General features: G+C 34.2%; 2 protein-coding genes across 5 annotated transcripts in view; both read right to left on the reverse strand.

Annotated features, from left to right (window-relative positions):
• The window catches only part of LOC141389683 (octopamine receptor beta-3R-like), an 825,473-nt gene that overhangs the window by 599,275 nt on the left and 210,396 nt on the right, over positions 1-15,802 (reverse strand). The gene's annotated exons all lie outside the window — the stretch shown is intronic.
• Positions 1-15,802, reverse strand: part of LOC141392074 (octopamine receptor beta-3R-like) — a 557,224-nt gene that overhangs the window by 322,253 nt on the left and 219,169 nt on the right. The window lies entirely within an intron of this gene.

Below are 15,802 nucleotides of genomic sequence, written 5' to 3' on the forward strand. Positions count from 1 at the left end.
TTGAGCTGTTATGACCTAAGAGATACGTTGAAATGCTAGGAGTATACAAAAGTCCCATACATCATCCAACCATTGAAACGTAGCATAATGGTTGGATGATGTGTGGAATTTCGGTAGACTACTAATTTTTCAATGTACTTCTTAGGTCATAACAGCTCAATCCGAAAGAGAATTAATGATGTTTGTTTATTGTATATCACCGTCAGCACAGCTGACTGATACTTTCTTACTTGTTTTATATAAATTATATTAACATTTCCCGATTTATTAAATGGTGAACCTCAGATTCAAGGAACTTAAATATAATGTTATTAAAAAAATACATAATTTTAATATAGTCCACAAATCCATTGTGATTATAACAATTGCTATTATGTTTTTTAATAAGTTTTCACTTTTTTATTTACCCGCACACACATTATAATATTTTAAACGTTTGTCAACTGTGAAATACAATTTACTTTTCATTTTTATTTTATAATTAAAAAATGTTTTAATTATGGCATTGTTACTGTTGTTATTCCATAATTAATATCACCATTCAATTTGAAATTAATGGATAAATGGTGGTTTTAATTGAAATCTCTGATGAAACTGAAGGGGAAATTAAAAAGTATATATTTCATTATTTTATAACATTTCCAATGTGATGGAATTATGACGCTCATAATTGTTGCAAATAATGATATAATTGTCTTTCACAAAATGTGGTTTATGATACGATGGTATTTATTACTGGCCAAAGTGTGAAAGAGAAAACTGTGATGCTGATGATTTAAATTTAATAGAATTGCAATATTATCGACAGTAAATAATTTTAATGATGGATACTTATTGGTATTGTGGAAATTCGCAGTAAATCACAAAAATAATTACTTGCAAATTAAATTCATATAAAAAGTTCAACTCTTATTTTTATTTAATTTGTTTGTGTTCTTTACTACTCTTTTAATAATTCCACCCTTAAGAGCTTACCTACTTGAAAATATGCAGAAAACAAACAAAAGTCTCAATCCATTAATTCTTCTTTTGACATTTAATATCCTGTGACATTCACGTATCTCATCATGCTGATACTTTAAAGGGATAGCTAGGTTCAATGGCTTTTGGGGTTTTTATGAGAATCTTTTTAAACCACAATATTTTTAAACATCAATCTATAAAGTGTCAGACACAAGCACTTTTTGCGGTTCATTAAACCAACATCAGAACCTATTAAGGATTGTTATATTGTTTTGTTGGTCGTTGCGGCTATAATTATTCAATAATTTGTTGTGTTGTTTTTGGAAAAACAAATTAAAATTTTTTGATAAAATTTTAATTAACAAAAATATCATGTTGCAGTTTAAAAAAAGTGAAGAATTTTTTCTAAGCCATTACCAGCGGCTATGTAGAGTGAACACATCTCATCATCAGAATATTTATTAATCAAATCATTTATACTTGCGTTTTCTGTACACACTACAACAATTTTTCAGAATAGTAAGTAATGTGAAAATATTCTTAGAACATTTTATATTTGTCCTCCATATTTCATCACTATAAGATGTTGTTGGATGTCTGTTTATTTCCCTTTTTTGTTGGAGTCTTTTCCATTATTTCTTCAAATATTAATAAAATCTTAAAAATATTCATTAAAAAGGTTTAAAGCTTTCTCACAGTTCGTTGTAATTTTTTATTAATAATCCAAATTTTTTTCGAGATTGCATTAATAATGAAAAGTAGAAAGTGATGAAGCAAAAAAGTGAAAAATAATGTTATGCTGCAAAAATGTGAAACAACTAAATTTGTATTGTAAAATAATAACAAGTGATATAAAGAATAATTCATAAATGCACCCGCTCATTTTTTTCAGAATTTTAAAGAGTTGGGTTATGGATGAAGAGTGAATATGTCCGATTTTATGCCCGTCTGACTTGCTGGGTGACTCGGCGGCTACTAAACTACTACTATTACACTATGCAACACTGAAAATGCTAACAACTTCTAGTAAACATTTTTTGAAAGTACATATTGAGACTACAACAAGTAAAAAAGTATCAGTCGGCTTTGCCCTCAGCCTGTGTGGATTGAAATACTTTTTTCCAAAAAAAAAAAAAAAATTGTATTAAGGGGGTTTCAAAATTTTGGGCGTATCAACCGACAAAAGTATGTGTAGGATTAAAGCTCAAAATTTGCGGGAATAACGTTAGATAGGGCTTTTTTATCACACAAGCTTACGAAAAACATAATATCGCTGTAAACAGGGCCACTAGGAAAACCAAACGATCCTCGAACAGACCCTTAACCATACAAAAATGTTGAACATTTTTGTGGGTGGTACCACAAGGATTGGACAGATATGGCCCAGATTTGAACATAAACTAAGTATCGTCAATATTTAGAGATCCAAAGTTTGGACCAAATCGGTTACTAAGTCTATGAGAATTTAGCCCATATTTTCAAACTTTTGTGGGGGAGGTTCCGGAAGGAGTGGACCTATAAGCAATATTACAATATCCAAAGAAATATTACAATATCCAAATTGTGGACGAACGCAGTATTCGGTTCGATCCATCCAGCCACTACATATGGTGCCATAGGGTTTTTTTACAACTTTCGGGCTTTTTATACCCTCAGCATATATGCTAACGAGGGTATATACACTTTCATATGGGCAAAATGTGTCTCATCGAAATAATGATTTTAGACCCCAAGTATGTTTGGACGAAATGTGTTTTGGACAATTTGCAGTCGATTGAGCAATGTCCGTCCGTCTGTCTGTCCGTCTGTCTGTCCGTCTGTCTGGCTGGCTGGTGCGCACGATAACTCTCGAACGGATGAACCGATTTGGTCCAAAATATAGCTTTGGTAATACTTTGTCCAAACTTAATTCAAGTTCGAAGATGGGCTATATCGGTCCAATCCTTCGGGTACTACCCCCACAAAAGTTCGAAAATGTTCGGAAAATTTGTGTGCACGATAACTCTTGAAGGAAGTAACCGATTTGACCCATACTTTGCACATCGTGAAATTTCTACTATACTTAGATAAGGTTCAAAAATGGACTCAATCGGTCCACTCCTTCGGGTACCTCCCACACAAAATTTTGGATAAGTTCAGATTAGGACCTTCTCTCGAATCGCTTTGATTTTTGTTGCAAAAACTTGTATTCATTGCCCCCCATACGACGGTACAAGTTTTATCAGGGGCAAGTCCATACTTCCTAAGAAAATAGCCTGAAAGATGCAAAAAGCCCCTATAACACCGTGTGTAGTGGATGGAGCGCAAGATAACTCTCGAACGGATGAACCGATTCGGTTCAAATTTTGGATTTCGTAATATTTTGTCCAAACTTAGTTCAAGTTCGAAGATGAGCTATATCGGTCCACTCCTTCCGGTACCTCCCCCACAAAAGTTCGAAAATGTTCGGAAAATTTGTGCGCACGATAACTCTTGAAGGGTGTAACCGATGTGGTCCATACTTTGCACATCGTGTAATTTCTACCAAACTTAGATGAGGTTCCAATATGTACTCAATCGGTAAACTCCTTCGAGTACCTCCCACACAAAATTTCGGAAAAGTTCAGTTTAGGACCTGGTCTCGAATCGCTTTGATTTTTGTTTACGCAAATTGTATTCGCTGTCCTCTATACGACGCTGTAAGTTTCCTCAGGGGCAAGTCCATACTTCCTGAAAAAATAGCCTGAAAGTTGAAAAACAAACCCTATGACACCATGTTTATGGGTGGAAGCGCAAGATGATTCTCGAACGGATATGCCGATTCCGGCCAAAATTTGGCCTTCGTAATATTGTTTCCAAACTTAGTTTAAGTTCGTAGATAAGCCATATCGGTCCACTCATTCAGGTACCCCACAAAAGTTCAAAAATATTCGGAAAAATTGTGCGCACGATAACTCTTGATGGGAGTGACCGATTTGATCCATACTTTACACGTTCTCATAATATCTACCAGATATAGATCAGGTTCGAATATGGACTATATTTGTCCACTCCATCCCGTACCTCTCACACAAAATTTTGGATAAGTTCACTTCAAGACCTGCTATTGAATCACTTTGATTTTTGTTGAAGCAACTTACATTCGCTGCCTCAATTACGATGGTAAAAGTTGTTTCAGGGGCAAGTCCATACTTCTTGAGAAAACAGCCCGAAGGGTATAAAAACCCCCTATGGCACCCCCATGGTCTATGTCGGTCCATTCCTTTAAGTACTTTTTCCGCAAAATTTTTGAACTTTAATCCCAATCAACATTTTTGTCGGTTCATACGACCAAAATTTTGATACTCCCTAAATACATACGTTTTTTTGTGAAAAAGTGTTTCAATTCGCCCAGGCTGAGGGTATATCTCTGTCGGCAAAGCCGGCTGATACTTTTTTTAATTGTTTTTTACAACTTTCGGGCTTTTTTCTGAAGAAGTATGGACTTGCCCTTGAAAAAACTTTTAACACTTTTAAACTTTTAACTTTTAACAAACGTCAAAGTGGTCCGAGAGGGTGTTAAAGTGAATTTGTCCACCACGTAAAAGGAAGGTACCAGAAGGAGTGGGCAAATATAGTCCATATTTGAACCTGATCTATATCTGGTAGATATATTAGGATGTGTAAAGTATAGACCAATTCGGCCACTCCCTTCAAGACTTACCGTACGAACGATTTTGCCGAATATTTTTGAACTTTTGTGGGGGAGGTACCTGAAGGTGTGGACGATATGGCTTATCTTGGAACTTAAACTAAGTTTGGACAAAGTATTACAAATGCCAAATTTTGGACGGAACCGGCATATCCGTTTGATAGTTATCATGCGTTCCAACCACCTCACACGGTGCCATATTTTTTTGCAACTTTCAGGCTATTTTCTCAGGAAGTATGGACTTGCCCCTGATGAAACTGTACCGTCGTATGGGGGACAGTGAATATAAGTTACTAAAACAAAAATCTAAGCGATTAGAGAGCAGGTCCTAAACTGAACTTATCCGAAATTTTGTGTGGGATGTAACCGAAGGAGTGGACCGATTGAGTCCATATTGAAACCTCATCTAAGTAGGAAAGTGTATATACCCTCGTTAGCATAAATGCTGAGGGTATACAGAAAACAATTCGTTGTATCGGGAAACCTCATGCACATCAAGTGATATTGAGGATTTCGCGATCAACACGCGTTTCAAAATGTATATTACCCGATACAGTTTTCCTTCAAAATTATTCCCCATTGTAAGGTACCCAAAATATATATGAACATCTTCCCTATCTTCCTCAAGATAATGATAAATGTGCGTTTTGGCGTGAATTTTACATAAAGTAGATGAATAACTCCGACCTAGTTTTCCTATATTTTCTAACTCATAAAATAAATTTAAAAAAATATTTTTTTCTTACAAACGTTTTTTAAATTTGCTCAATATATTTTTATACCCTCCACCATAGTATGGAGGGTATATTAAGTTTGTCATTCTGTTTGTAACACATCGAACTAATCATTTGCGACCCTATAAAGTATATATATTCTTGATCAGGATAAAATTCTAAGACGATCTAGCCATGTCCGTCTGTCTGTCCGTCTGTTGTAATCACTCTAGCGTCCGCAATAATTGAGATAGGGTGCTGAAATTTTGCACCCGAGGGTCTTTTTTCCATAGGCAGGTCAAGTTCGAAGATGGGCTATATCGGTCCACTTTTTGGTATAGCCCCCATATAACGGTACCTCCGGATTTGAGGTATTTTGACGTTCTTCGCCACATTTGCAGACCGAATTAGCTATAATTTGGCACTTAGGGTTCCTAGTGATCAACAAACTTATATCCCAAAGGATATGGGCATAGGTCCATGTTTTGGTATAGTCCCCATATAACGGTACCTCCCGATTTTCGGTATTTTGGTAATTTTAGCCACAATTTTTAACCGAACTATCTGCAATTTGACATTTTAGGTTCTCAGTGGTCGCATAATATCTCCACCAAACATCGTCAACATAGGTCCATGTTTTGGTATAGCCCCCATATAACGGTACCTCCCGATTTTCGGTATTTTGAGAATTTTAGCTAAAATTTTTAACCGAACTAGCTGTAATTTGCCATTTGAGGTTCTCAGTGGTCATGAAATATCTCCACCAAGCATCGTCAACATAGGTCCATGTTTTGGTATAGCCCCCATATAAGGGTACCTCCCGATTTTCGGTATTTTGAGAATTTTAGCCACAATTTGTAACCGAAATATCTGAAATTTGACATTTGAGGTTCTCAGTTGTCATGAAATATCTCCACGAAATATTGTCAACATAGGTCCATGTTTTGGTATAGCTCCCATATAACAGTACCTCCCAATTTTCGGTATTTTGAGAATTTTAGCTACAGTTTTTAACCGAAATAGCTGTAATTTGACATTTGAAGTTCTCAGTGGTCATAAAACATCTCCAACGAAGATCGTCAACATAGGTCCATGTTTTGGTATAGCCCCCATATAACGGTATCTCCCGATTTTCGGTATTTTGAGAATTTTAGCTGCAATTTTTAACCGAACTAGCTGTAATGACCGGTATTTTGAGAATTTTATCTACAATTTTGTCTATTCAAAAATAATCGTCAATATAGGTCCATGTTTTGGTATATCCCCCCATATAACTGTACCTCCCGATTTTCGGGAATTTTCAGTGGTCACGAAATTTCTTCACTAAAATTCGTCAACATGGGTCCATTTTTGAGGGTCTACATTGTTTTGATGAAACTAACCTCAATTTGACTCTTGAAGTTCCCTGCAGCTATAAAACTTTTCCGCCAAAAATTTAAAGGTAGGTTGACTCTTTGATATAGCCCCGTAGTTGGTACCTTTCACCTAGCTGAACACATTTTTTTAGATTAGATCAGATAACACTGTGCAACAAAATGGAGGTGAAAGTCTGGGGCACGGAAAATTCCTCTTGGGGAAGAAAGGCCTTGGTGAGTATATTATGAACCCCGAAGGACAGATCCGCCGTGAGTCGAACTTCAGCGTTATGGCGTGATGAAATTTTTGTTAGAGACCCTGTTGCTTAAGTGCTCTACAAAAACAACAAACAAAGATATAATGCTAATTCATGATGGCTTACAGGGTCTCTTGCAAAAATTTCATCACGCCATAACGCGGAAGTTCGAATCACGGCGCATCTGTCCTTCGGGGTTTTTAATATACACACACCAAGGGCTTTCATCTCCCAAAGGAATTATCTCTGTCCCAACATTTGTGTTCACAGTGTAATTTAGGCAATAGTGGGAGGCAGTAGGTGTCTAACCATTGTCGAAAAGTTGTTCCACCTAAAATTGTAAAAGGACCCTAATTATTCCATTTTAACTAAGACTATTTTATGGTGGAGGGTATAAAAAGTTCGGCCCGGCCGAACTTAACGACTTTTTACTTGTTTTGTTTGTTTTTGCTATAACATGCGAACCGCTAAGCAGATTTGTAAAGTAATCTTCGCGATTTTGAATTTGTAATTCTTTCTTATTTTCCGTGAAAATTTACTACTTTTTCACTAAAGTGATGGGACCTCAGTAATCATATACCAACTAATTTGTGCAAAAAACCCGACAATTTTATCACAACTATTTGGACTTTTTTTCAAATTAATACATAAAAAGAGTTTTTTTTCGAAGTGTGCAAACAATTACTTGACAAACTGTATGCATTTCGGAGATAATATTGTCGAAACAACTTATTTTGTTGGATGTCTGTTTATTTTCCTCCTTTGTTGGAGCCTTTTCCATTATTTCTTCAAATATTAATTAAAACTTAAAACTATTCACGAAAAAGTTTTAAAGTTTCTTCACAGTACGTTGTACATTATTTATCATTACTCTGAACTTTTTTTTTTCAAGATTTTCATTAATAATAAAAAAGTAGAAGATAAAGAAGCAAGAAAATGAAAAAATAATGTTATGCGACACAAATGTGAAAGAAAAAAAATTTGTATTGTAAAATAATAACAAGATGTAGTCTGAGTAAATTTGCCAACATATTATAACGGAATAGCAATCACTTCCGGAGTGGTATGGTTTTGGGAATGTTATATTAAACTTACTAACTGAGGCTATGATAACGTGGTGGCTATATAATTAGTATGTTTAATATAACAACCAACTAGCCTCATTATACAAAAGAATATACTCTAATTCGTAATTTCCGGTCAATAAGAATGTTCCTTACTAAAAAATGGTTGAAGGGTTATTAAGAACCGCTGACCTTTAAGAATCGTTCATAAAGAGTTCGGGTGTTCCAGAAAGTTGTTTACTGAAATCTTTGCTACATTATTGAGGTTGATTGTCTTTATAAATTTTGAATGGTTTAGTTTATATGGAGCAGATACCGAAAAAGGATAAAAATCACATTAGTTTTGCTATTCTGACCTTAACGAACAATTTCTACAGAGTTCGTATGTTCCAGAAATGAGGTACATTTTTATAGCTGGTTGTTTGATTCAATTTTGATAGGTTTGAAATCTGTAGACCAAAATCCGAGAAAAAAATTATAACGGCAATTAGACCTTAACGATTTTGAACTTGAAGATGGGGTTGAATGGATGTTATGTGTTCACAATTATTGTTCTACAACTTTGCTTCCAGGAGAAAACCAAAATCCTTAGGGCCTTAGATGATATTATCCTGATAAATATTATCCTGAATAACTAAACTGGGTAGCGTAAGATAACCCTAGAAGGGAAAAACAGATTTGGTCCAAGCGTTATACATTGTATTTTTTCATACAGATTTGTATTATGTCCGAATATTGACTACATCGGACCACTCTTTGGGTCTCACCATGGTGCAATGGTATGCACGCCCGCCTTGCACGCAGAAGGTCGGTGGTTTGATTCCCCGGCCAGGCACATCAAACATTTTTCAACGGTGGCAAGATACCCCTCAGTAATGTTGACGACATTTCCTGAGTATTTCAGCCTTGAAAAACTTCTCCACAAGTGGTGTCTTAAGACACGCCGTTCGGACTCGGCGATAAACAGTAGGTCCCATATCATTGAGCTTAATATGAATCCGGGTGCACTCTTTGATATGAGAGAAGTCTCCCTTGTCCCGTATGGGATGTTGTTGAATAATGTTTTGTTTTGTTTCGGACCACTCTTTAGGTATTTTCCACACAAATTTTGCAAAGAGTGCAGTTTAAGGACTAGTCTGGGATCGTTTTTAAATTATTGGCAACATTTTCTTAGTTAAGACGGTACAATTTTTCAAAAAACCCTATAGAAGTCAGAAGTATTGTGTTTTCTTCTTTCTTTAGGATCGAGGGTATATCCCTGTCGTCACAGCTGACTGCTACTTTCATAGTTATTTGTTTTTCTGTTTATTCGGTAACACTGTGCAACATTTTGAAAGTAATCTTGTGCAAACAATTTGAACTGAGGATTTTTTTGAAAGTACAGACCCAAACGACAAAAAACCCTAGTTGGGTTTTGTTGTGTCAGATCCAGCTTGGATTTTATGGCCCCATCTAAACATGGTTAATTATTGGCTATTTAAAGAAATTCTGGGCTATATCTCTGAAACCTATGTGAATCATCATCTGACCTCTGAAGCAAATTTGTAGATAAGGGCAAGAATAAAATATCTAGAGAAATAACTACGAAAAACTACATTTATTCACTTAAATTTTATAAAATATCAAAAATTTCCATAATTTGTATAGATTGTGCACAATTCAAAACCGTTAATTTTTTCTTAATGTTTTCTTTTGGAAAAAAATCGCTGGAATGTAATAAACATAAACATGAAATTGTTGTATAATGTCTATCACGTTTATTTTGGTTGTTAACTTACCGAATAATTTCGTTAGTTAACGAAATTATAAGCATTCTAATTTTACCGGCTTTTGTCGATAAGTCAAAGAATGTGTTACAGAATTCCACTACAGAAATATGTTGATAACTTTGTTCCTAGACCGAATTTTTTTCTGTTCTTTTTGGAAAATTAATCTATTTACATTCGTCTTTCTTCTCCATATTAGTGTTTCACGTTTTACATGTTGCTTACTTCGATTTTATAACCCTCAAATGATGACTAAATATTGCGCACTCAACTCGATAAATAACAGAGTATACAAATTTCAATTTTGACACTTTCTCGTCTAACGGTATATGCAAATTTGGAATAAACAATCAATGTTATTGTTATTTTGGAGTGTTTACTTCTATATTGTGAAGAAAAACAACTGCTGAAACAACATGAAGTAAGCATTTTAGAGTTTCAGAATGTTCTGCAGAATTGCTGAGAACTTTATTTGGAATATGTTACTTGGTTCATCTCCCAATAGTTTTGCATATACTGACCAGAATTTAGACAGTTATATAAAATTCTCTATAATTTATCGATTTTGATTCCCTAGATGTAGCTTTTCTTATGTGTTCTGTTCAAAAGTTAAGTTCAACTAGTTTAGGGCTACAATATCGCCAATATCTGAGATAAAGACCCGATAAATGCAAAAACTGTGTTTTTAGCCGGGTTTATGAGGCCATAAAATCCGAACAGGATCTGACAGGACAAAACGCTACTAGGGTTTTTGTAGTCTGAATATGTACTTTAAAAAATGCAGAAGTTGTTTGCATTTTCAGAGTTGCATAGGTTCTAAGGTTCATTTGAGACATTCGACATAAATAGCTCTCATTATTCAGAACACCTTAATTACAAATTTTGTTGGTGGATAGTTCCGGTTACCACTCGAGTAGATTTTGAGTTCCAATTTGTGTCACAGTTTTCTAATGTGCATATTAATCGGTTAGATAGAATTCAAAAGAAATCGATTAAATTTGCTTTCTCTTATTTAAATTTCAACCTCCTTCGCATATTATGCTATTCGCTTGCCGATATACCAATTTTATTTAATTTTTCTAAATTGTTGGAGGTACCTCTACTTTTGATACTATATCTCAGACCGAATTAGCTATACTTTGGCATGTGCGGTTCTAGTGGTGAAACAATATATCTACCAAAAATTGTGGACATATCGTCGGTGTCATGCTTAAGTGTTCCATACGCCATATTTAACTTTTTGAGATACAGGTGGTTTCTAGGGTTTTCCGGTAAGCTCTTTCTGAATTTATAGTCGGCTTTCTCCTATCTGCTCTAGTTTCCGAGATATCCACGCCTCGACCGGAAAGCATAAACTTTTTTCAGTTATGAAATTAATATTTTTAAAACTTACAAGTTTAAAAACACACTTCAAAAATCAGAATTTTAATTTTCGATTTAGAAGTATTTAATTTATTGAGGCAAATATGGAAACATTTTTTGTCACTTTGTTCCATGTGTTTACAATATTTCACATTTGTGTCATAAGTGCAGATATGAAACAAATCGACAAAAATTCTTTTTTTTTAAAAATCTCTATAACTTTTATATTCCAATACATATTCCTCTAAGTTTTTTGCAAATATGTTCTTTATATCATTATTAATATTTTAAGTAAAAAATATAAATATTTGCTTTAGTCAGCTCCACACAGTTGTGACGCAAAACATTAAAATGCGATTTTCTCAAAACGGGCAAATGGCGTATGGAACACTTAAGCATGACACCGACGACATGTCCAGGTTTTGCCAAGTTAAATGAAGAAAGTGAATGAAGAAACAGTATTCTAAAGGGATAATTAAAAGTCACAATAAAGCAGAAAAGAAAACAACACAAAGAAAAGAAACAAAAAAACAAGGAAGAATAAAAAAGAAAATTCTTTTAATTTTTTTCGTCTTATAAATAACTTGCTAAAGACTCATAAACGATTATGAACAGGACTCAAAAAAGACTCGAAAAAGAGTCACAAATTAATCAACAAATCACCAATAAATGATTAAAATACGACTCGAAAAATTCTTTATATGCCATCAGAAAATGGACAAAAATGACTCGAACCTAATGCAGATCAAGACTCATTTGTGATTTGTTTAGAAGAGTCGCCTGAGGTTACGTTTTCCTCCCGACAACGGAGTCATTTATGATCGGAAAATGAGCTCATATTCCAGATTTTTTATCGTGCAGGCGGATTAGAAAAGACTAAAATTTGATTAAAAATTTTAAAAAATGCTGGCTGGGTATACGTATTGTATAAACGTATTTGTGAACAATTAAAAAGGTATCAGTCGGCTTTGCCGACAGAGATATACCCTCAGCCTGTGTGGATTCATCTATGATATATATATATATATATATATATATATATATATATATATATATATATATATATATATATATATATATATATATATATATATATTTTAGCGAATATTTTCGAACTTTTGTGGGGGTGGTGCCGGAAGGAGTGGACCTATAGGCACCACTTTTGAATTTAATCTAATATTTGAAGAAATATTACAATGTCCAAAGTGTGGACGAACGCAGTACTCGGTTCGAGCTCTCTAACCGCTACATGTGGTGCCATAGGGCTTTTTTTACAACTCTCGGACTGTTTTCTCAAGAAGTATGGACTTGCCCTTGAAACAACTTTTACTGTCGTAATTGAGGAAGCGAATGCAAGTTGCTTCAACAAAAATCAAAATGATTCGAGAGCAGGTCTTAAAGTGAATTTATCCAAAATTTTGTGTGGGAGGTACCCGAAGGAATGGACAAATATAGTCCATATTCGAACCTGATCTATATCTGGTAGATACATTAGGATGTGTAAAGTATGGACCAAATTGGTCACTCCCATGAAGAGTTATCGTGCGCACAATTTGTCCGAACATTTTTGAACTTTTGTGGGGGAGGTACCTGAAGGACCGATATGTCTTATCTTCGAACTTAAACTAAGTTGGCACAAAATATTATGAAGGCCACATTTTGGACCGAATCAGCATATCCGTTCGAGGGTTATCTTGCGCTCCAACCACTACACACGGGGTATTTTTTTACAACTTTAGGCTATTTTCTGAAGAAATATGGACTTGCCCTTGATGAAACTTGTACTGTCGTATAGAGGACAGTGAATACAGTTGGCATAACAAAAATCAAAGCGATTCGAGAGCAGTCCCTAAACTAAACTTTTCCGAAATTTTGTGTGGGGGGTGCACGAAGGAGTGGACCGATTGAGTCCCTATTGCAACGTCATCTAAGTCTGGTAGGAATTTCACGATGAGCAAAATATGGGCCAAATCGGTTACTCCCTTCAAGAGTTATCGTGCACACAAATTTTCCGAACATTTCCGAACTTTTGTGGGGGAGGTACCGGAAGGAGTGGACCGATATAACCCATATTCGAACTTATACTAAGTTTGGACAAAATATTACGAAAGCCAAATTTTGAACTGAATCGGTTGATCCGTTCGAGAGTTATCGTGCGCACCAGCCAGCCAGACATACATACTTGGGGTCTAATACCATTATTTCGATGAGACACATTTTGGCCGTATGAAAGTGTATATACCCTCGTTAGCTTAAATGCTGAGGGTATAAAAAGTTTGTATTTTTGCTATTGTCTTGCCAATACTGGCATTTGTAAATGGCGGGTCAGGATTTTTTTTAAAAGTACAGACCCAAACGACAAAAACCCTAGTTGGGTTTTGTTGTGTCAGATCCAGCCCCATCTACACATGGTTAAATATTGACTTTTTAAAGAAATTCTGGGCTAGAATAAAATATTTGGAGAAATAATGAACTCGAAACATTTATTGAATAAAATTTTATAAAATATCGAAAATCGTTAATTTTTTCTTAATGTTTTCTTTTCGATGAATATTCTCTGAAATGTAATACACAACTCTTCAGAAATGCCTCTATAACGTTGTTTTCAGTATATTTTTCAACGACGATTTAATAAATATGTCAATAGTGTGGTGAAATCCGAAATGCTAGAATAAATTGTTGGTGTGAACTGTTTTTGAAATACATACGTATTGTAAAAATACCGCTGAAGCAACATGAATTATTTAGAGTTTCAGAATGTTCTGAAGAATTGCTGAGAACTTTATTTGGAAGATTTTTGCAAAAGGTTACATTGTTCAACTCCCAATAGGTTTGCATATACTGACCAGGATTTAGACAGTTATGTAAAAGTCCTATATTTTATCGATTAGGATGAACTAGATGGAGTTTTTCTTCCGTGTTCTGTTCAAAAGATATTTTCAACTAGTTTAGGGCTACAATATTGCCAACTGTAGTTTTAGCCGGGTTTAGATGAAGCCATAAAATCCGAACAGGATCTGACAGGAGAAAACGCTACTAGGGTTTTTGTAGTCTGAATATGTACTTTCAAAAAATGCAGAAGTTGTTTGCATTTTCAGAGTTGCATAGTGTAAATAAAGTTACTATAAATAGCTCTCATTATGCCGAACACCTTAATTACAAATAGTGTTGGAGGATAGATCCGGTACCACCGGAATTTTCCACCGCATAGATTTTGAGTTCCAATTTGTGTCACAGTTGTGTATATTAATCGGTTAGATAGAATTCAAAAGAAATTTATTAAATTTTCTTTTGCTTATTTAAGTTTTCAAGCTCCTTTGCATTCTATGCTTTTCGCTTACGATATTATGAATACTATCGATATGCCAATTTTACCGTTCTATAAATACTCGCATAGAGTATCTAAATTGTTGGAAGTACCTCTACCTAGTGGTCAAACAATTTATCTACCAAAAATTGTGGACATAGATTGATGCCTGGAATAGCCCAATATCGTCCTATTCATGGTATTTGAATGTCATATTGAATTTAAAGTCAAAGTGGTTAAAAAACGTATCCACCAAAAATTGTGGACAAAGGACAAAGTTAAACACTTGTCCATCAAATAATAAGTAAAATGGACCCACATTATGACTCATAAAACGGTGCTTCTCGATTTGAGGTATTTTCAAGTTTTTAGCTGACAGAAATAACAAAATTATGTATTTGTGGTTCAAAAACTTATCCATTTAAAGTTGTGGATATTGGTATTTTTATACCAGAAACAAAACTACTTATTCCACATTGGTTCAAAATATTTTATGGTGGAGGGTATAAAAAGTTCGAAAAGGCCGAACTAAATAATTTTTTCTTCATTATATATAAATTCGTTTATGTTATAAAAGCATTCTTATTGTATAAATGTTAATTTAGTTTATTATTTAAACATAAAATTATGTGTTTTTTTGTAACTACTCCGCAATTCGGATACTGCCAAAATTTTTGGTGTGATATTGAGATTATAGTGTACCTTGTGATTAGATAATGTTTATATTTGAAAGCTGGTTGTAAATATTTTATTTTACATGTAGCTCCATTTTTAACACTCCCTATTTTAAAAGAAATTGAGAACTTTGTAAAGCGTGTTAAAAATACAAAGAGCTAATCTGAAAAAGAAAGACAACATCTACTCTGTGATAGACATTTTTTAAGCAATGAATTGTAGCGAGATATAAAATCACAAACATCAACAAACATTTAACAGAAGAAAAAAAACTACATAATAAACTTTTCTTCAAACAATTTTATATCAATAGCAATTTGTATTTTCAGGTATGTCATTTGTAATCAGAAGAGCAATAAATGGAAACTGTATCACATTTAAAATGTTAAAACAATAATATTGAGTACACCTGCAAACTAAGCTCAATTTCAGTAATAGAAGTTACTGCGAAACCTCACATTAACCTGAAATATGTTCTTGGAAAAATGTCATTATGTAATGTAGAAAAAAAATATTATTGTTCCATTTCACAATGACGAACATTAACAAAACATGAATCAACAATACTTCGTTTCTATAAACGTCCTTGCTTTCAAGCATGTTATGATTTACCCAAGAAGAAATATGAATTCCTAAAAAGCTGATTTGTATCAAAGGATTATGAGGTAAG

This window comes from Musca autumnalis, unplaced genomic scaffold (assembly GCF_047663935.1).
Source record: "Musca autumnalis isolate F117 unplaced genomic scaffold, ASM4766393v1 scaffold_1, whole genome shotgun sequence".
Taxonomy (NCBI): Eukaryota; Metazoa; Arthropoda; class Insecta; order Diptera; family Muscidae; genus Musca; species Musca autumnalis.